Genomic DNA, 21,817 nt, shown 5'->3' with positions numbered 1-21,817 from the left:
CTGGGAGACATCCGTCTTTTGGTTCGTTCTTCAAATTGGGGTCGGCGGTGCCGGAGGAGGAGAATTTTTCCGGTGATTTGGAGAGAGTTTGGACTAATGTACATTGCAACCTTCAAGAGGCTAACAAGAAGTCCAAGAAGTATTTTTACAGGAAACGTAAGGAGGTTTTGTTTACTATAGGTGACATGGTTTGGTTGTCCTCAAAGAACCTGCGGTTGAGGATTCCCTCTAAAAAACTGTGGGTCCATTTAAAGTGCTTCAGGTTGTTAACCCGTCTGCTGTTAGGTTGGATGTCCACTCCCTACTTCCTGGAAGATTAATCCTGTGTTTCATGTTTCCTTGTTGAAAAAGGCTGATGTATCAGATAGGGATTCCACTGTCTCAGAACCACTGGACGGATTTCATCAACAAAGGTATTATTTTACTCAGTGTAATGGCATCCACCTGACAGTGTATGTAGTTTACTAAGAGAAACAGAAACAAATCTGTAAGCGACTTAAAACTGGGTGAAGAACAGCCATATTCTGTTACAAAGGTGACGTTATGGAAGACCATTTCATGCAAGAGGTTACACACCATAGCAAGACTGAACACAGAAACAAGACACAAGATAGTTATACTGCATCAGCAAGGTCTCTCTAAGGCAAAGATTCCAAAGTAGACTTGGGTTTCTAAATTGAATATAGTCAGCAGTGGGGGACTGCATGGATCTGTACTAGGACCAATCTCTTTACTCTCAATCCCATTCACAAGATCATTAATAAAGTGTCAATCTTTGCTGATGACACCAAACTATGTAGGATATTAAAAACTGACCTTGACAGTACAATATTGCAACATAATCTGGATAAGATATCTGAATGGGCAAACAATTGGCAATTGAGATTTAATGTTGATAAATGCTCAGAAGGCATGTAAGCGGCCGGCGTGACATGGGGTCTATCCAGACCCCAGAGCATAGTAAGCACAAAATGTTAAAAAAAAAAAATACTTGCACTCACCTTACCACTCACCTGTCCACCCCTGTCACTTGTCTGGTCCTTGTCATATCTTCAGATTGCCGTTGCTCATGTTGAATTCCCTGGGCCTCTCATGGTGAAATTTCTGGGTCTGATGATGTCACGGGTGTGTCAGAGGTGACAGTCGCCCTTCAGTTGGTTGCAGGAGATCTCTACGTTTGGCATTAGACATCTTCTTAGAGGCTGGCTGTCTCTAGGACCCAGGGCTACCTACCTCTGCCTAATTAGCTCTCTCGATTGGGTATATAAATACCTGGTGTGTCTGAGCGGGAGGTGTCAGCGATATTCATTACTACTTGTGAGGCTTTAGCAAGAGCAGTACTTTGTACTCTCTGGCGCTTGAGGCTGTGTGTGCATTTGTTTGGAGTCGTCTAAAGCTAAGAAATCCCCCCCCCCCCTCCGGTTTGTCTAAGCTTGTTGTCTATAGCGTTTAGTGGAGATCGACTAGTGCTCATCTCCTTCCTTCCCTTGCCTTAGCCATAGGCCAGAGAAAGTCAGGGCGATTGGTGAAGAGCCAATATAGGGACGGTAGTTGAGACAGGGTGACATTAGACCAGACTAGGAGGTCTCCACTTCCCCCTTTCACTAGAGTCTGGGCTCCCTTTCCCTCTTCCCTCTGTGTTGCAGTCTTTCCCACACCTTGAGTGACAGATGAGACCTGGGAGAGTTCTGCACAAGTGCTTGCTAAAGGTCATGGCGTGTGCCATGACTTTGTGCACACATTCACAGAACCTTCCCAAGCCTAATCAAATCCGGAAGCTGCATCCCAGCAGCAGAGGCCTGAGAAATTAAGTGCAATTGGTGGTGACCTAAAGATGCGATGAGGACCAGAAAAGTCATGGTGAAGAGAGGAGAAGTTGGAGAGGTGAGTGGTAAGGTAAGCTAAGGATATTTTATTAACATTTTGATGGATTATGGCCGCAATCTTGCTGAATCCATGTGGAGGCGAATTATAAAAAAAAAAAAATCTGCATTTTGGTAAAATTTGAGTACAATGCCAAAAACTCAACTATGCAGGAAAACATAGAACAGGAACCGGGGTGTAGAAAAATGGCAGCAGTTGCTCTGGACTGATGAGTTGAAATTTAAAATATTTGGAAGGAAGTTTGTTCTCCGAAGGACTGGAGAGTGGTATAATAAAGAGTATCTGCAGGTGACTCGCCCTCCCTGAGCGAATTGGGGGTTACTCGGAGCCGGGCCCTGCTGATGTTGAGGGGATGCAGTCGTGGCCTAGACCCGTTCCGTGCCCAGGGTTGTCACATGAAAATAATGGGCTTCTTTTAGGATGAGTGGTTTGCTCGACTACGCCACCTGTGGTTTCTGGTGGAGGCCACTAGCGCTGCAACAGTCCACTGAGGCCGGTGTTATGGGCAGCTAAGATGGGACGGCTCCCCACAGGCGGAGCAGGCCTCAGGGCAGTGCGAGAAGGGATGGTGGGTGCAGTGCCGCGCAGGAAATAACAGGCTGAGGCGGTGTGTGAAGTCATCTGGGTCTTTACTTACTTTAGATGAACTTTCAGCCTCAAAGCTTCTCTGCTACACACGGCGTACTGCGGCCACCGGGAAGGGGGTCCAGCACTTCCCAGATAGATCAGGAGCACCTGTCGAGACCCCTCTGGTGTGTGTTCCTCTCCTTGGTAAGTTCTCCCACTGTGTGTGGTTTGAACGTGGTGTAAGGCCGGGTCCCACTGGATAAACGCAGTGTGAGAGATACAGGTGGCGACTCCACTCCGTCCGTATCCCCCTGGGATCCACTAAGCCTCCGGGCTTTTCTGACTGAGACGTGAAGTAACAAAGTCAGATATCGGGGGCCGGTCACCCCTCTTGCAGCAGGAATCCCTCTGGCTAGGCCAGAATAAAGAATACAGGTGGTGACTCCGCTCTGTCCGTACCCCCCTGGGATCCTTTTGCCTGTGGAGCCTATCTCCTCTGCTCCCCTCCAAGGCCTTCTTAGGTCAGGACCTTGACCAGGTAGAGACAGTGGTTAACTCTGACCCGCTCCTCATCTCAAGGCCAGAGTACGAGGACTGCGAACCTTCCGCCAGCTACAGCCTCTTGCTGGACCCTGACAGAAGACCCTCAAAGACCTTGAACTAAAGATGACTGTAATTTAAATATGAATCAATAAGTGTTTCCTAAAAGTGTGTCCTCCACCCTCACCCACTACATGGTTCCCCCTATCTTTGGTTCCCCCCATCTCCTCTATCCCGGGCCGGGGCAGCACCCTGGTGCATTTAGGCCCCCTACAGGACGGGAGTGGTGTAGTGTTGAGTGTGAAGTGGGGTCCCGAGAAATGCTCCATCCTTACCCGGAAGAGGAGATACCACACCTCTATCTGAGGTGCAGTACCCCTGTGACGACTGAACCTTCAGGGGCGCCACACAGGCAACAGTGAAGCATAGTGGAGGGTCCTTGCAAGTTTGGTGCTGCATAATGGTGTCCTTAAAGGTGAAAAATACATACACATAAATATCCAACATACAATACCATCTGGGAGGCATCTAATTTGAGAACTACCCCAAACATCCAACCACCGACATTAATAAGGTTTTCCCATGAACAAAAGTTCATTTTAAAGGGAAACTGTCACCATAAATAACACTATTAACCTATAGATAGGTGGTTAATCTGTAGGTTAACCGCGTTATTATGCTGACCAGCACCTGCACGCAGCCGAATGCAGCAGAAAGAAAATTAACTTTATTCTCCCCTTCAGCATTCAGTTTTAGTCATGGGGGCAGGGGTGCCATGGGTTCAGTTACCGTTCTGAGTATACAGAGCGGCGGCTGTAACTGCGCCCCTGGCCCTGACTGACATTCACTCTGCATTTCGGCCGGCTGTCAGTCAGGGTCGGGGGAGCGGTTACAGTTGCCACTCTGTATTCTCAGAGTGGTGACTGAACTCGCAGAGCCCCCGCCCCGATGACTGATACTGAATGCTGATGGGGAGAATAAAGTTAATTTTCTCCCACTGCATTCGGCTATGCAGGGGTGGACTGGCCCACCAGAGGATCCGGAAAACCCCTGGTGGGCCCCGGGTCCCGATGGCCACGCCCTAAGCCCCACCCCCTACCCCCCTGGGCCCTGTACAAAGAACAGAGGGCCCCCCGGTTCGCTAATCATATCGGCAGCACTGGCTCCTACCAGGTATATATTATTGGAGGCAGCAGAATCTATGGGCTCCTGTCAGGTATATATTATTGGAGGCAGCAGAATCTATGGGCTCCTGTCTGGTATATATTATTAAAGGCAGCAGAATCTATGGGCTCCTGTCAGGTATATATTATTGGAGGCAGGAGAATGTATGGGCTCCTACCAGGTATATATTATTGGAGGCAGCAGAATCTATAGGCTCCTGTCAGGTATATATTATTGGAGGCAGCAGAATGTATGGGCTCCTGTCAGGTATATATTATTGGAGGCACCAGAATGTATGGACTCCTGTCAGGTATATATTATTGGAGGCAGGAGAATGTATGGGCTCCTACCAGGTATATACTATTGGAGGCAGGAGAATGTATGGGCTCCTACCAGGTATATATTATTGGAGGCAGCAGAATCTATGGGCTCCTGTCAGGTATATAGTAGGTATACATTATTGGAGGCAGGAGAATGTATGGGCTCCTGTCAGGTATATATTATTGGAGACAGCAGAATCTATGGGCCCCTGTCAGGTATATATTATTGGAGGCAGGAGAATGTATGGGCTCCTACCAGGTATATATTATTGGAGGCAGCAGAATCTATGGGCTCCTGTCAGGTATATAGTAGGTATACATTATTGGAGGCAGGAGAATGTATGGGCTCCTGTCAGGTATATATTATTGGAGACAGCAGAATCTATGGGCCCCTGTCAGGTATATATTATTGGAGGCAGGAGAATGTATGGGCTCCTACCAGGTATATATTATTGGAGGCAGCAGAATCTATGGGCTCCTGTCAGGTATATAGTAGGTATACATTATTGGAGGCAGGAGAATGTATGGGCTCCTGTCAGGTATATATTATTGGAGACAGCAGAATCTATGGGCCCCTGTCAGGTATATATTATTGGAGGCAGGAGAATGTATGGGCTCCTACCAGGTATATATTATTGGAGGCAGGAGAATGTATGGGCTCCTGTCAGGTATATATTATTGGAGGCAGGAGAATCTATGGGCTCCTGTCAGGTATATATTATTGGAGGCAGGAGAATGTATGGGCTCCTGTCAGGTATATATTATTGGAGGCAGGAGAATGTATGGGCTCCTGTCAGGTATATATTATTGGAGGCAGGAGAATGTATGGGCTCCTGTCAGGTATATATTATTAGAGGCAGGAGAATGTATGGGCTCCTGTCAGGTATATATTATTTGATAATCATGCCCATTGCCCAGCTCCCGCCATATGTTGATCGCCAGCCAGATTAAACAAGGCAGCTGGGGGCTGGGATTCGCAGCATGGTAAGGCCCAAGCGTTCTTGGCCCTCCATGCTGAAAATCGCAGCCCGCAGCCACCCCTGAAAATGGCTCATTCATCATAGCACCATTTCCAGGTGCTTTACCCGGCTCTTCCAGCGGCCCTGGTGGTGAGTGGCACCCTGGGTGGTAATAGGGTTAGTACCAGGCCAGCTTTGTATTATCAGCTGGTACTAAGCTCGAAATTCAAGGTGTCACGCCAAATTAGACATAGCCACCATGAATTTCTAGTAAACAGAAAAAAAAGACAGAAATTTTTTTTTTTATTAAAAATAAAACACATTTAGGGACTCCAACTTTAATAAAGAAAAATCCTCACTCCAACGTAATCCATAGGTCTTCTGTCTTCAGCTCTGCTACATCTTTGCCATCAGACAAATATGTCTGCTGACAGAGATGAGCAGGCACAGAATGACACTGGAGCACCGTTACTGTGTAGTGTGGCACTGTTTCCTTTTTTGTCATTTCATGCAGTGTAGAAATCTTGGGAAAAGTGTGGATTGTGCTCTGGAAGTGATCAGTTATAGCTAACGATGTTATTTTCTGCAGAGATGAGTCCTGCATAGAAGATGTGATATATCGGTCTGCGGCAGATAAAGAACTTCACCTAGAGACATCACTGGTGATCACTGTATTACCTATACACACACACACTGACACTATATACAGAGCTCCTGTGTGTAATGTCACTGATAATCTCTACATTATCTGTACACTGACTCTATATACAGAGCTTTTTTACATTTTCATTATCCGTCACTATCTGGTGCCATTATGTGCCATGGTCATGGCGTGGCGGTATTTGTCCCTTGTACTGTATGTGGTATTATTCGGACAGTCACTATGTGGTGGTAATTAGTGTTGAGCCACCCCCGTAGTGTTCAAGTTCGGTTCGGTTCGTCGAACACCCGTATGTTCGCCGAACTGTTTGCCGAACTGTTCGTCGAACACCTTCGAACACCGTTAAAACCAATGGCAGGCAAACAAAAACACATAGAAACACATAGAAAACATCTTCAAAGGTGTCCAAAAGCTGACAAACTGCTCAGAAGACACAACTAACACATGGAAAAGTGACAAGTACATATAGTCATGCGAAAAGAAAAGAGGTGGAGGAGTAAAAGGAGGGGGAGACACAGATATAGGCATGTCATGCCCTTCTAAAACCAAAAAAGTGCGAAGCCGACACGGCCAGTCTGTTCCTGCCCGTGCGACCTCCGTGTCGCCGGCTTTGTGCCAGAGCTGCGGTGGACCCTGACGGCCAGCCCCCCTCTCCCAATACTGGTGCCTGTCCGCTGGTGGGTCGAGCGAGCCCCCCTGTGGTGGAGGCAGGTCTATGCTTTTTAATTTAAATTGTCTCTCTAATTTGAATGAATACACTTTAAATCCTTTTACAAGGATCTATTGGAGGGCAAGTCTCATGCCAGCAGCCGCGGTAATTCCAGCTCCAGTAGCGTCCACTAAAGCTGCTGCAGTTAAAAAGCTTTTATAAGGATCGAGCTCGGCGGTCCACCGCAAGGCGTCCTACCGCCAGTCCCAGCCCCTATGCCTTGGGGTGCCTCCTGATGCTCTTCACTGAGTATCCCGGGGTCCCGAAGCATTTCCTTTGAAAAAATTAAGTGTCCAAACTACAGGTGGTGTAGCTTGCTTAACAGCTGGGATAATCCGCTGACTAGCAGACACTGCTACTAGGCACAAAGTATTTCCTGGGCTAGATGCAGTTAAAAATTTGTAATTAGATACTCTCGTTGGATGCTGAGAAAGCATTCCATAGAGTCTCCTGGCACGCCATATATTATTCTCTTAAAAAGCTTGGGGTAGGGGTCTAGGGGACCCTTTTATAGCCAAAATCACGGGCCTGTATCGCAATACGTCACCTAGGCTAAAGATAAATGGAACTGTAGCACCCCGAGGGCTCGGTTGCTACAGAGGTATTGCACCTCACCCAGAGGTGTGATATCTCACTCTCAGGTAAGGATGGAGTGTGGATCAGGACCCCGACACCTGCATGCATTACACCACATTGCCGTGGGGCAGGGCGACCAATATGCCCCTGAGATGGGCACGACAGTCCCTGTCCCTGGCTGGAGTGGGGGGAGGGAACACCGAGGAAGGGGAACCCTGTAGTGCAGGAGCAGGGAGGAAGCAGTTCCTGGGTGCATTGAGAAGGGAGTATAAAAGGTGGGCACCATCTTAGTTCAGTGCAGAGAAGTCTGAGCAGAAGTGACAGGGAGCAGGGGCTCTGCATGAGCTCTGCTCCGGAGGCGGGCCTAGTAACAGAGGCCCAGGCCTGGAAGAGGGAGAAGGAAGGAAGAGGAGCGGAGAAGGCTCCAGGAACGAGGAACGAAGGGATCCCAGGAGTGCGGACGGGTGAGTCGCCACCGCACGCCCGAATCCACCTGCGTGGAGGGGTCAGGCCAAAGGGGGAGACCGGTCCCCGAAACTAGTGGAGGCGGGAAATGACCCTCAGCTAGAAACTGGAGGCTGTGACATTTTATGTCGCGCAGCCCCTTGCTCCACCCGCTAGGAAGGCACCACATAGGGTCAGGGAAACTGGCGCCAAGTTTACCAAGAGGAGGCCCGAGGCAGCCGGACAGAAGTGTTGGTAAGAAAGGCCAGACAAAGGACACACAAAGGGGGTCCTGTGAAGCGCTCCAAAGTTATCTGGGAGTTGTCTGAGCCCCTCACCTGGTGAGCACAGTACGACGTGGGCAGCCATTACCTGCAGAAGTGGTCTGGATATTAAGAACTGTGAGTAAAGGCCCTGGACTGCATCACTGACTCCTAGTGACGGAGCACCTGCTCTCATCAATTCGCCATAACCCCAATATTAGGTGGATTGAGGTGGGAGGCTCCGAGTACAAGTGCTCTGCATTTGCTGCTGATGTCCTAGTATATATCACTCAATCACATATATCCATCCATGCTGTTATGGCTAAAATAGATCACTTTGTTACATGGTCAAATTTTAAAATCAATGCAGCGAAGTCTGAGGCCCTCGATGTCTCCCTCCCCAAATCCATACAGGATTCCATCCAGTCCAACTTTCCCTTTGCCTGGCCCTCACAGGGTATCAAATACTTAGGAATTCCTATTCATAGAGACCTCTCCCATCTATGTTATCTTAATTTTGGGCCCTTTATTGAACAACTCCATACAGACCACGGTTGGCAAGTTAGAACTGTAAGATTCACTACGTGAACCACTGGTGTTTTGTGGAAAAGCACATGTACACTGTGTTCCAAATTATTATGCAAAAAGTGTTTAGGAGTGATAAGGGAAGAATTTGTTTGTTTGTTTGTCAGTTAAACTCATTGATGGTGATGTGTGTCAGGGCTCTTTATATCACTGTAAGCAATTGCAGACACCTGTGCTAATTAGTTTGGCAGGTGTGTCCAATGAAAGGCAAGACTACTTAAGAAGGCTGTCCCACATTATTAAGCAGCCTACATTTTCTGCCAAAATGGGAAAATAAAAGGATGTGTCGGCTGCTGAGAAGCAACAAATTGTGGAGTGTTTAGGTCAAGGCATGACTACAAGCAACATTGCCAAGACACTTCATCCTGATCATCGCACAATCAAGAAGTATGTAGCTGATTCACAGTACACACGTGTGTGTGCTGATAAGGGAAAATTGAGGACTCTTTCCTACAGTCAATTACGTCAGGTTAAAAGAGCAGCGGCAAAAAAGCCTTGTCATAGCAGCAGACAAGTTTTTGAAGCTGCTGGTGCCTCCAGCGTCCCCCCGAACAACAAGATGCAGGGTCCTTCAGAGGTTTGCAGCTGTGCGTAAGCCATCCTGTCGACCTCCTCTATCCACTGTACACAAGCAGAAATGGCTCCAGTGGGCCAAACAATACATGAAGACTGACTTCAAAACTGTTTTGTTCACGGATGAGTGCCGTGCAACGCTCGAGGGTCCAGATGGATGGAGTGGAGGATGGCTGGTTGATGGACACCCCACGCAAACACGGCTACGGCGCCAACAAGGAGGAGGTGGAGTAATGTTTTGGGCTGGAATCATGGGGAGAGAGATTGTCGGCCCCTTTAGGATCCCTGAAGGGGTAAAGATGAACTCCATAATGTATGTGGAGTTTCTCAAACAGCACTTCCTGCCATGGTTCAAGAAGAAGAACCGTGTATTCCGCAGCAAGATCATTTTCATGCATGATAATGCACCGTCTTATGCTGCACATAACACATCTGCATCTCTGGCTGATATGGGCATAAAAGGGGACAAACTTATGGTGTGACCCCCATGCTCCCCTGACCTCAACCCCATTGAGAACCTCTGGAGCATCATCAAAAGGAGTGTCTATGATGGCGGGAGGCCGTTCACATCTAAGCAACAGCTCTGGGAGGGTATTCTGTCCTCATGCAAAACAATTGAAGCAGAAACCATCCAAAACCTGACAAATTCAATGGACGAGACAGTTCAGAAGCTCCTTTCGAACAAGGGGTCCTATGTGCAAATGTAACATCACCTAGAATAAAGTTTTGAGTTGAAAACTGTTTGATTTCAGTTTCTAATAACCTGCTTATAATTTCAAAAATGACCATTTTTTTGTTCTTTATTAAAATGAAAAGGTTGATTGAAGAGTGTGGGGGATCTAAGAGTGTGGCAACCCAGTAGTCGGGATTACTTTGAATTCTGACAATCTGAGGGTCATGTTGCAGGTAGTGCAGCAAGAAGGCACTCGTGTGGCTTGCGCATCTAGGAGACCCAAAATTATTTTCCAGCCAAGATACAGATAAACATGATTAGTAATTTTACAGCTTAAAATGGTTGGTGAGGTGATTTTAACAAATCATCAAGCTTTTACTCTCCCCAGGATGACACAGGGGTAGAAAAGTCGTTTCGGATCCATGATTTGTTCATCTTTATGAACGTGAGTCTGTCTACATTATCACTGGAGAGACGCGTGCGCTTATCTGTCAGCACACCACCAGCAGCGCTGAACACACGTTCAGACAGAACGCAGGTTGCGGGGCATGACAAGATCTCCAAGGCGTAAGTGGCGAGCTCCGGCCATTTATCCAGATTGGAAGCCCAAAAAGAGCAAGGGTCTAGTGACACAGTCCCACGACGGTCCCACGGTTGGCAAGTTGGAACTGTGAGATTCACTACGTGCACCACTGGTGTTTTGTGGAAAAGCACATGTAAGATTCTGCAACAGTCTCTGCTGATACTCCTGCATGCGTGCATCCCTTTCTATGGCAGGAATAATTTCTGCAAATTTACTTTTATACCGGGGATCTAACAGTGTGGCAACCCAGTAGTCAGGATTATTTCTAATTCTCACAATTCGAGGGTCATGTTGCAGGTAGTGCAGAAGGAAGGCACTCATGTGTCTTGCGCATCCAGGAGCACCAAGTCCCTGTTGTGTTGGTGGCAAGGTAACAATCATGCTTCCTTCCTCTCTCCTCTCCCCCCAACCGCGCACAACAGAAATGTGATCAAGGTCTCCCTCATCTGATGAGTCTTCCATCAGTTCGTCCTCCACTTCTTCCTGGGCTCCTGCACCTTCCTCACTAGCTTGGCTGCTACCATGCGCCCTGGTAAAACCATCTCCCCCACCCTCACATGCCTGCCGCCTTGGTGCTGCCGACCGTCTGGACCTTGCAGATGTTAGCCCTTTCGCATACAACTCCTCCTCCTCTACTTCCTCCACCTCCTCTTGTGCCACCACCTGACTCCGAATTCTGTTTAACATGTGCTCCAGCATGTAAATCACCGGAATAGTCATGCTGATAATGGCATTGTCAGCACTAAACATCTTCGTCGCCATTTCAAAACTGTGCAGAAGGGTGCATAGGTCCCTGATCTGAGACCACTCCTCCAGCGTGATTTGCCTCACCTCTGGATCTCGTTGGCCCAGTCTATACGTCAGAACGTATTGCACCAGGGCTTGTCGCTGCTGCCACAGTCGCTGCAACATGTGCAGAGTTGAATTCCACCGGGTAGGCACATCGCATTTTAGCCGGTGAAGTGGCAGGCCCAACGACTTCTGTAGAGATGTAAGTCGCTGAGCTGCGGGATGCGAACGGCGGAAGTGAGCACACAGCGACCGTGCCCTCTGCAGAAGGCCATCTAGTCCGAGATAGTGGGCTAAAAATTGCTGGACAACCAGGTTCAACACGTGAGCCATACAAGGCACGTGTGTGACATTGCCCCGGCGAGGGCCGCACCCAGGTTTGCAGCATTGTCGCACACGGCCTTCCCTGGTTTCAGGTCCAGTGGAGACAACTATTCATGAAACTGGTTCTCCAGAGCTGACCACAACTCCTCAGCTGTGTGACTCACATTTCCCAGACATTTCAAAGTAAAAACTGCCTGATGACGTTGAGCCCTGCTGCCAGCATAGTAAGGAGGTGTGCAGGATCCCTTCTGCGCAGTTAGAAAGCTTGTGGCATGACCAGACAGGCTTTGGGTGCAGGTGGAGGACCGAGAGGAGGTTGAGGAGGCAGAAGCAGTGGAGGAACTTTGAGACAAAGAGGATTGACGCACAACTCGTGGGGACGGCAAGACTTGGACAGCAGCCTCTTGTCCTGCTGTCACCATAGTTACCCAGTGCCCAGTCAGCGACATGTAACGCCCCTGTCCATGCCTACTCGTCCAAGTGTCTGTGGTGAAATGCACGCTGTCACACACAGAGTTTCTCAAAGAAGCGGTGATGTTGTGTGCGACATGCTGGTGGAGCGCAGGCACACCTTTCTTTGAGAAGTAGTGCCGACTGGGCATCTGGTACTGGGGCACTGCGACGGACATAAGGTCTCGAAAATCCTCTGTGTCCACCAGGCAGAAAGGCAGCATTTCTGTAGCCAAGAGCTTGCAGATGGTGAAATTCAACCTCTTAGCTTTCTCATGGCTAGGAGGAAATGGTCTTTTACTTGTTCACATCGGAGGGACCGAGGGCTGGCTGTTGTGCTTAGACGGGGTTGAGAAGGGTGTCCCAGGCAAACTGCCAGTCTGTGAGGAAGATGCAGGCGGACATGTTAGGTTGCCTTGATCCAAAGGTGGTGCTATCGATGTCGGAGAGCGCTCAACACCAGCTGGTGTTACCACTTCCAAAGAAAATGATGACCTGCCAATCACGCTGGCTGTTGCGGGTAAAGAGGTGGCAGGTCTGCGTCCCAAAACAGGTGTGACTGCTGTCCCCCCAGTCACAGAGGATGAAGAGGCCACAGATGCACAAGATGGGGCAGACGGTGGTTGGCCCGGCCGGCTAGGCCGCATTGTAGCACAGTGAGCTTCCCACTGCAACTTATGCTTCATGTCCATGTGCCGGTTCATGCATGAAGTACTCAAACTATGTATTTTTTGGCCTCTACTTAGCTTTTGCTGACAAATGTTACAGATCACACGAGGTGGGTCATCTTTATCGATCTGAAAAAATGCCCAGGCTATGCAAGGCTTAGCACCCATGCGACCTGAAGAGCCACCACGACTTGTGGTCAGAGGCAGAGTTGTGTTTGAGGATGCAGTTGTTGACGTGCTTCCCGTACTACGTCTCTGTCCAGGAAGGCGCAACCTGACCTCGTCATCACTAGGATCCTCCTCCACCTCCTCTGCTGACCTCATCTCTTGTCTGACTGTGGGTTGACAGTAAGTAGGATCTCCAACCTCATCATCATCACCGTGTGTGTTATCACACCCGTCGTCCTCAGAGCCAACCTGTTCCTGCCCTGACAAAAAACTAAAGTTGTCGCTCCAATCAGGTATTTGAGTCTCATCATCGTCTTCCTCATTGTCTCCACCAACAGGAGTTACAGTTTGGGAACGAAGGTCTACATTATGGTCAGAACCTTCTGCGTCTGGTCCTGGATCCGACTCCTAAAGATTCTGGGCATCAGTGCAGATCATTTTCTCGTCTGGATTCACAGAAGCTCTGGAGCCGACCTCTGATTCCCAGGCTATAGTATGAGTAAACAGCTCTGCAGACTCAACCATCTGTTCTACCCCATACTCAGACGGGCAGCTGGAGACTTGGGAGCTGTGAGGAAGCAAGTGCGATTGGGGTGACACCTCTGAGGACTGGAGTATTTGTGATGTTGAAGTTGAGGTGAAGGAGAGCCCACTTAAAGGAGCACTTGATATCCGTTGAAGCACCTGCTGTTTTTGTGCCTCATCTGGAATTTGTAGCGATTGGCGTGGCCGTAAGAAAGGGATCTTATCACATTGTCCGCTAAAAGAAGTAGACATTTTAGTTTGGCTGGAAGATGGTCTTTCTTCTGCAGATGTTACTGTTGCTTTAACACCTACCCCACGGACACAACCTTTTTTCCCCTTCCCAACACGCCTATTCCCCTTTCCACCAGCAGCAGGCCTTTTTCCACTCATTTTGGTGGTTAACTAATTCACAACTCTGGAGTTGTTTGCACAAAAAAACAATGGATGGGAACCGAGCAGAGCTGAGTGGCCAAACTGTGGTATTAGGCCAAAAGTATTGGCTGGGTTAGATGCAGATAAATATTATATTGAATTTGCAACCTGGTGGAGGTTAGTATAGATGGACTAATAGAATGATGCTATGCCCAAAAGGTTTTACTTCACTAGGTGCAGTAAAAAAAATTGTATTCTATACACACGTGGTGTAGCTTGCAACACAGATACGCTACTCCACTGACTAACACACTCTGCAATAGGCCAAAAAGGATTTGCTTTGCTAGATTTAGCCAAATGCTGTGAAAAAAAACTTGCACAGCACTGGTACAGACCTGCCTGGCAAAAAGTGATAGGAACTGATGTAACCTAGCCCTGAAAAGGACTGCAATTACAATTAGTCTTTACTCCCACAACCTATCTATTTAAGAGCACAGACCTGCCTGATAAAAGTCGTAGGAAATGATGTAACCTAGTCCTTATAAGGACTGCAATCACAACTCTTCCCTACTCCCAAGCTATCTGTAGATTTGTGCGAAAATTGGCTTGAAATTAACAAGGTATAGTGCACACAGCAACAGCGGTGCCGTCTAACACGCAGCTGCAGCAGTGAGAAAATGGTGGCGACGGGGAAAATGGCTGGGTCTTATAGGGCAAGGACATGTGACATACACTGCCAATGACACATGCCCTTGCTTGTGTGAAAAAAAGCAGTTCGCTCCGTGTGTGCACTGCTGATAGGCTGACAGACTGCACCTCCCCACTCTAAATGCGGGAAAGAGAAAAAAAAATGGAGATCTTCATTATTCCTGCAGAGATCCATCCCCTGCCCCTCCCCCCACCCCACTGTACACTCAAACTGCGTATTAACATTAATTTTCAGCATTACTGAGAAAAAATCCAGTTATGATTTTGGTGCACGAACAGTTATCGAACATAACCTCGAACAGCCGAATTTTTTTCAAATCGTTCGTGTACGCCGAATGGCTCGAACACCGCCCAAAACAGCTCGAATTTGAGATTGGCGAACAGTTCGAGTCGAACACCGCTCATCTCTAGTGGTAATATGTGGTCTTCTCATGGTGTGGCAGTATATATACCTTGTACTTGGTAGTATTTGATCACTATGTGGTGTGTTATAGCAGAAGATGGAGTCCCTTAAGTTTAAAGACCCCATCTATGCTATATAAGTCTGACAGTTATTTTAGGTGAAAATAACAGTAAGCTGAAATGTTCCTTCTTGTATCAATAGCGTGTCCTTGCTAAGAAGAAAACGTGTCCTCCCTGGCCAGATGTTTCTTCTTGTAGCAATAATGTGTTCTTGCAAGAAGATAATGTGGCCTTGCTAGCCAGATACGTCTAATTAAATATTTTAAAGCATACAGAAATTTGTTTTTTCGCTTGTTCAGCTAAACTGTATAATCGAACCATATATGGTAAATCCGTTTCCTGCCTTCAGGGTGTATATTAGCCCTGTGTTTTGTAATAAAGTTTAGAGCATGTTTAAGACACATACATCCTTGTCCTGTGTCTCATTCTCTCCGATATCGTAATCCAAAGGATAGAAGACCCAGAATGCGGTGACGACAGCTGGCGCCTCGAACAGGGACCTTGAGTTAATCTACCCAGGGGTGCTCGACCGGTCCGAGACGTGGGACGAGTGAAGCTCTCTGTTGGTGATATATACAGCGCTGAGGTAAGAATAACTGTTATATTCTACCTAATTATATCACTGCATAGAAGAGACTCCCTCACCCCCGAGCGGTCGGCTCCCCAGGTAATTCACAGATTGTTGTCTGGCTCAGGTCCCTTTGAACCAGTAGAATCCCTCAGATAAATTGACAGTCCTGCCTTCTATACTTTGGAGAATTTAAGAATGAAAGTATGGATCCAATGATTGTGGTGTGGGTGTGTCTCGGAATTGATGTTTTTGGTCTGTTTTTCTGGCTGTCGTATAAGTCCTAGAGAGGTTAGTAGTGGAATGGTTCAGAAACCTTTGTGGCCCATTGTCTAAGTGAACATTGTCTAAGTGACTGAGGAGTCTCTTCTAGGTGAGGAGAACCGAAAAAATGGGGAACCAAAATGCCAAGTAAGGCATTATAGCCAAAGACTTAGTAGTACGCAGAGAAGGGAAACAGGCACTGATTGGAATTGACAAAATATTGTGTAAAGTGGGAATGAATACGAATGGAGAGATGAACGGAGAGAAATGGAAATCCTTCTTTAACTCCTATCATGGATGGCTGAAAGATAAGGGTCTGTTGAAGATAGTGGATGTATGGATGAATGCATGCGCTTATTTTGAAGGAAAGATTGAAGAACTAGGAGACGGATGTTACAGACTGACAAAAACTGGAATGACAGATTTTCCTCCCTGTCCGCTCCCGACGTCACCGCCACCCCAGTACCAGAATTCCCAGGAACCTAAATGTTGGGTTTGCCCCAGATGTGGACAGCAGAATCCCTTGACAGTAGACATCTGTGTGGCATGTGGAGGACCAAGACCCCACCCAGCTAGTCTATTCCCAATGAGGACGGTAGTTGTGCCAGGAGCACCGGGAGCAGTAGCAGCAGCAGCAGGGGGGGATGCAGTGGTTCCAGGTCAGGAAACTCGCACAATGTTAATGTATAGACCATGGAGTCCCTCAGAGCAGTTGGCGTTGATCTCCCAGCTGCCAGATCCGTCCCAGTCCCCTATGGGTTTTGCCAGAATGATCACCACCATACAGGATACGTACCATGCCACTAGAATAGATCTGCAAGGGGTAATTAAGGGGAAATTGGCTGATGAAGCGCGGTATGACAGACTGACGGACGAAACTTATAAACAATATGACAGTAGAACGGGCCCTGATGTAGCGGAGGCTAATGATGCAGCAGCCGGGGTTCTGTACGTAAAAGCGTTGGTAAAAGCATGTAAAGACAGACAGGCAGAGAGGCAGGTTACACTAGAAGACCGGTTCAAGGTAAGGAAGAAGACCCCAAAGATTACTTTTGGGCACTAAGGAGAACTTGGTCAGAAATGGGATTTATTCCTGAAAATAAGACTAGTGAGAGGGTATTAGCAAGTGCTTTCATGAATGGACTAAAGAAAGAGATTGCAGAGAAGGTAAAAGCAAGTAGACCAGACTGGAGATCAGTGAAAGCAGAGGATATGGCTAGAATAGCCCAGGGGGCACAGCATGACATAGCGCAGGCAAAGAGAGCTGCCAAAATACACATAGTAGAGACTACCCCTAGAAACAACAGAGACAAAGGACGGACTGCAGGAGGGGGACAGAAACTGTGTTATGGATATAAAAAGCCAGGACGTTTTAGAAAGGACTGTAGGACCAACCCGTATCCAAATGCTCAGAGTACGGGTCCTCCAGCTGACCAAACAACGCTCCCATAGGATGAGGGTAGCTTGCACATGAACCCCCTCATCTCCTTACCCCCAACTCCCAGTTGTATAGTGCAGGTGAACCTATCAGGGGGACATGAAATCGATTTCCAAGTAGATACGGGGGCCGACAATTCAGTAATTACGCACGGTGATTGGCCATACACTGACACTGATTTTTCACATCATGTCATTGCCACCCCCTTCAATTCCTCGTATGTCCTGCTCCCTGTCACTAAGAGAATTCCCCTGCAAATTCAAGGAGCTACTGTACATAGCCAGCTCATGGTATCGCCCCGAGGCCAATGTAACCTTTTGGGAAATTATGTGTTGTCCCAATTACAAGCACATATTGAGTATCATCCCGATGGCACTGTCACCATGACCCCAGGTTTAAAACCAAGTACCCTTTGCAAAATTATGTCACTAGATATTGCCAGCATAGAAGAGACAAATGAGTTTCCCCCGATATTGGAGCATGCTGTACCACATGATTTTTGGGCCTCAGACAAAACAGATGTTGGTAGGTTAAGAGTTCAACCAGTAATGGTAAAATTAAAACCAGGAGCAATCTTACCTCGACTGAGGCAGTATCCCCTTAGCTCGGCTCAGGAGAATGCCATAGCCCAGCAAGTCCAAAAATTACTACACAGGGGAGTCCTAGTCAAAACCCAGTCCCCTTGCAATACTCCCCTGTTCCCAGTAAAGAAAAAGAGCGTGCCAGGACAACCAGCCGCATATAGAATGGTCCATGACCTCCGGTTGGTTAACAAAGCCACAGAACTTCTAACACCAGTTGTGCCCAACCCGCATACTCTCCTGTCTCAGATACCTTCTAACTCTTTGCTTTTCAGTGGTCGATTTGGCAAATGCATTTTTCAGTGTACCATTACATCCTGACTGCCAGTACTTGTTTGCTTTCACATTCCAGGGTAGTCAATATACATGGACAGTGTTGCCACAGGGTGCCCAGAATTCACCCACAATGTACACTGCAAGTCTGCAGGAAATACTGGAGGGATGGTCTGAACCACATATCGTTGTTTTGCAATATGTCGATGACCTGCTCATTTGTGCCCCCTCCAGGAAACAATGTCATAGTGCAACTATATCGCTTATGTTGTTTCTCTATCACGCTGGCTGCAAGGCATCGAAAGATAAGCTTCAGTTTTGTAAATCTTCAGTCACCTTTTTGGGACATTGCATTACACCAGGAGCCCGTCATTTAACAAATGCACGCAAACAAGCAGTACAGGCATTCACTGTCCCATTAATGTTGCAGCCCTCAGAACTTTTCTTGGACTGGTTTCCTATTGCAGACAGTGGATTCATGCCGTCTCTGTTTTAATGCAGCCCCTCTATGACTGTCTTACTCCAACACCTTTTGTACTAACACCAGAGGCAATAGACTGTTTTTATTCACTCAAAAACTGTATTTTGGCTGCTCCAGCTTTGGGTACCCCTAATTATGAGCTCCCATTTACTCTGTATCTTCATGAACAAGCTGGACATGCTGCAGGAGTTTTAACTCAAACACACGGTGACAATCAGAGACCTGTTGCCTATTTTAGTGGCAGATTAGATGCGGTAGCCAGAGGTGCACCATCCTGTGTACGTGCTCTGCATGCTGTTGGACTATTACTCCACAAATCTGCAGACATTGTTCTTGATCATCCGCTCACCGTTCTAACACCTCATGATGTCTACACTATATTGAACCAAGTGCAACACGCTCACCTCTCAGCAGCACGTCATCTCAGGTTACAATGTGCACTGTTAATGCCTCCCAATGTTTCTTTACAGAGGTGTACTACCCTGAATCCAGCAACTTTGTTACCTCTCTCGGATCTAAAGGAGGGGTCAGGTACTGTGCTTTTTAAGGAAGATCCAAGAGAGGAAGTTCCTCATGACTGTGTACAAATAATGGCACAAGAAACGGCAGGTTTACCTACTGTATTTGAACATGAATTACAAAATGCAGATTTTGAATTTTTTGTAGATGGATCCCGTCACCAGGACGATTCAGGTACTTTCCATACTGGATATGCAGTTGTCTCCCTCAATGCAGTAATCAAGGCAGAACCAATGCTTCCACACCAATCGGCTCAAGAGGCCGAACTTAGGGCCCTAACCGAGGCCTGTAAACTCGCAGAAGGTAGTATTGTTAACATTTACACGGATTCTAGGTACGCATTCGGTATATCGCATGATTTTGGTCCAATATGGAAGTCAAGAGGTTTCCTGACTGCAGCAGGACACCCCATAAAGAATGCTGATGCGGTCCAGCAGTTAATTGATGCACTACAACTACCCAAAAAAGTAGCCGTCATAAAGGTAAGAGCACATACCAGACGCACCGACCAGGTGAGTAGAGGTAATGTGATGGCAGATGCAGCGGCAAAAACAGCAGCCTGTAAGCCGCAACAAGGGTCAACAGTACGTCAGCTAAGTGCCCCTAAAAAACCCTTTGTGTTGGAGGACATCTTATCCCAAATGTAGGCTCAGGCTCAAAAGGAGGAGGTTGATAAGTGGTTAAAGGAAGGTGCATGCCTGAATGAAGCAAATGGGGTATGAGGGAAAGGGACACGACGATGCCTTCCAAGGGCACCGTACCCAGCAGCTGCCCAGATACTACATGGGCCGACACACCAATCAATCTAAAACGGGTGTGATGAGTGTGATGCAGAAACATTGGGTGGCACCAGGATTCTCCACCTGTATTGAAAGCCTGATACAAGGGTGCATGATATGTGCTACACATAATCAGGGTAGAGTAGTTAAAACACCACCCAAACACACCCCCCGGCCTCTCTATCCATTCCAGAGACTGCAAATTGATTATATTCAGCTGCCAAAGTCAGGATCATGGGAATATGTGTTGGTCTGTATTGATTTGTTCTCAGGATGGCCAGAGGCTTTCCCGATTGCCAAAGCCACGGCTGCGGCAACCGCAAAGAAACTGCTTGCGGAGGTGGTCTGCAGGTATGGGGTACCAGAGGTAATTGAGAGTGACAGAGGTACACACTTCACAGGTGAAATAATGAATGAAGTCATGTCAGCTCTAGGAATTCAACAAGCATTCCACACCCCATATCACCCGCAAAGTAGTGGTAAAGTGGAAAGACTGAATGGGACATTGAAATTAAAAATTCAGAAAGCCATGGCTGAGACAGGAAAACCATGGCTGGACTGTTTACCGCTTGCTCTGTTTTCAGTAAGATACACGCCTAATAAAAAGACTGGACTCTCTCCATATGAGATATTGTTTGGCAACGTACCCAGCCTAGGGTGTTTCTATCTGCAAGCATTAGAAATGAATAACCATGTGCTAAGTTCCTACGTGAGGGCTTTACACAAAAAGATTAAGCAAATACATGATAATGTCTTCAGTTCTCTTCCAGATCAAAACTCTAGCAGCCATACGCTGCAACCTGGAGACTGGGTGGTTATAAAAAGACACGTGAGGAAAAGCCTAGATCCACGGTTTGACGGACCCTTTCAAGTTCTGCTGACCACAATCACAGCCGTTAAGCTAGAGGGAAAAGAGACCTGGATCCACGCATCCCATTGCAAAAAGATACTAGGAGAACCAGCGGACAAAGAATGATGACATTGTTTATACTTGCCTGCATACTTACAACCACAGGTGCATGGACTAGGTTGAGCACCACAGATGGAGACGACAATAGATTCATTAAACACCATCTTGCTCTAATCGATGGACTAAAGGAGCAAAACCAGACCATTGCTAACTGTTGGATATGTACACATGCCCCTGTGACGTCCACTAGCATACCCTTTCTCGCTGTCCCAGTCTCATGGGAAGAGATAAACTTTTGGGTGAACTGCTCAGATACTTTGGCCAATAATTCCACACAGAGATTTTCCTTTCTAAATCCCGCAAATTGGTTTAAAGGTATCGGTGGGTGGTTGGCTGGTATAGTGCAAGCGATTTTTCAGGTTTTACTAATGTGCCTTGCGGTTTATTTGGTTTTTAAGCTTTTTCTAATGTGTATTCAGTGTTGTACTAAAAGAAAAATTAGAGATTCGTATTGATAAATGAAGGAACAAAAGGATGGAATGTTATAGCAGAAGATGGAGTCCCTTAAGTTTAAAGACCCCATCTATGCTATATAAGTCTGACAGTTATTTTAGGTGAAAATAACAGTAAGCTGAAATGTTCCTTCTTGTATCAATAGCGTGTCCTTGCTAAGAAGATAACGTGTCCTCCCTGGCCAGATGTTTCTTCTTGTAGCAATAATGTGTTCTTGCAAGAAGATAATGTGGCCTTGCTAGCCAGATACGTCTAATTAAATATTTTAAAGCATACAGAAACTAGTTTTTTCGCTTGTTCAGCTAAACTGTATAATCGAACCATATATGGTAAATCCGTTTCCTGCCTTCAGGGTGTATATTAGCCCTGTGTTTTGTAATAAAGTTTAGAGCATGTTTAAGACATACATCCTTGTCCTGTGTCTCATTCTCTCCGATATCGTAATCCAAAGGATAGAAGACCCAGAATGCAGTGACGACAGGTGGTATGTGTTCTAGTCATGGTGTGGCAGTATTTCCCTCTTC

This window comes from Phyllobates terribilis, unplaced genomic scaffold, assembly GCF_046119375.1.
Source record: "Phyllobates terribilis strain yellow unplaced genomic scaffold, ASM4611937v1 Scaffold_1__5_contigs__length_1240528914, whole genome shotgun sequence".
Taxonomy (NCBI): domain Eukaryota; kingdom Metazoa; phylum Chordata; class Amphibia; order Anura; family Dendrobatidae; genus Phyllobates; species Phyllobates terribilis.
Note: the sequence above shows the minus strand (reverse complement) of the source record.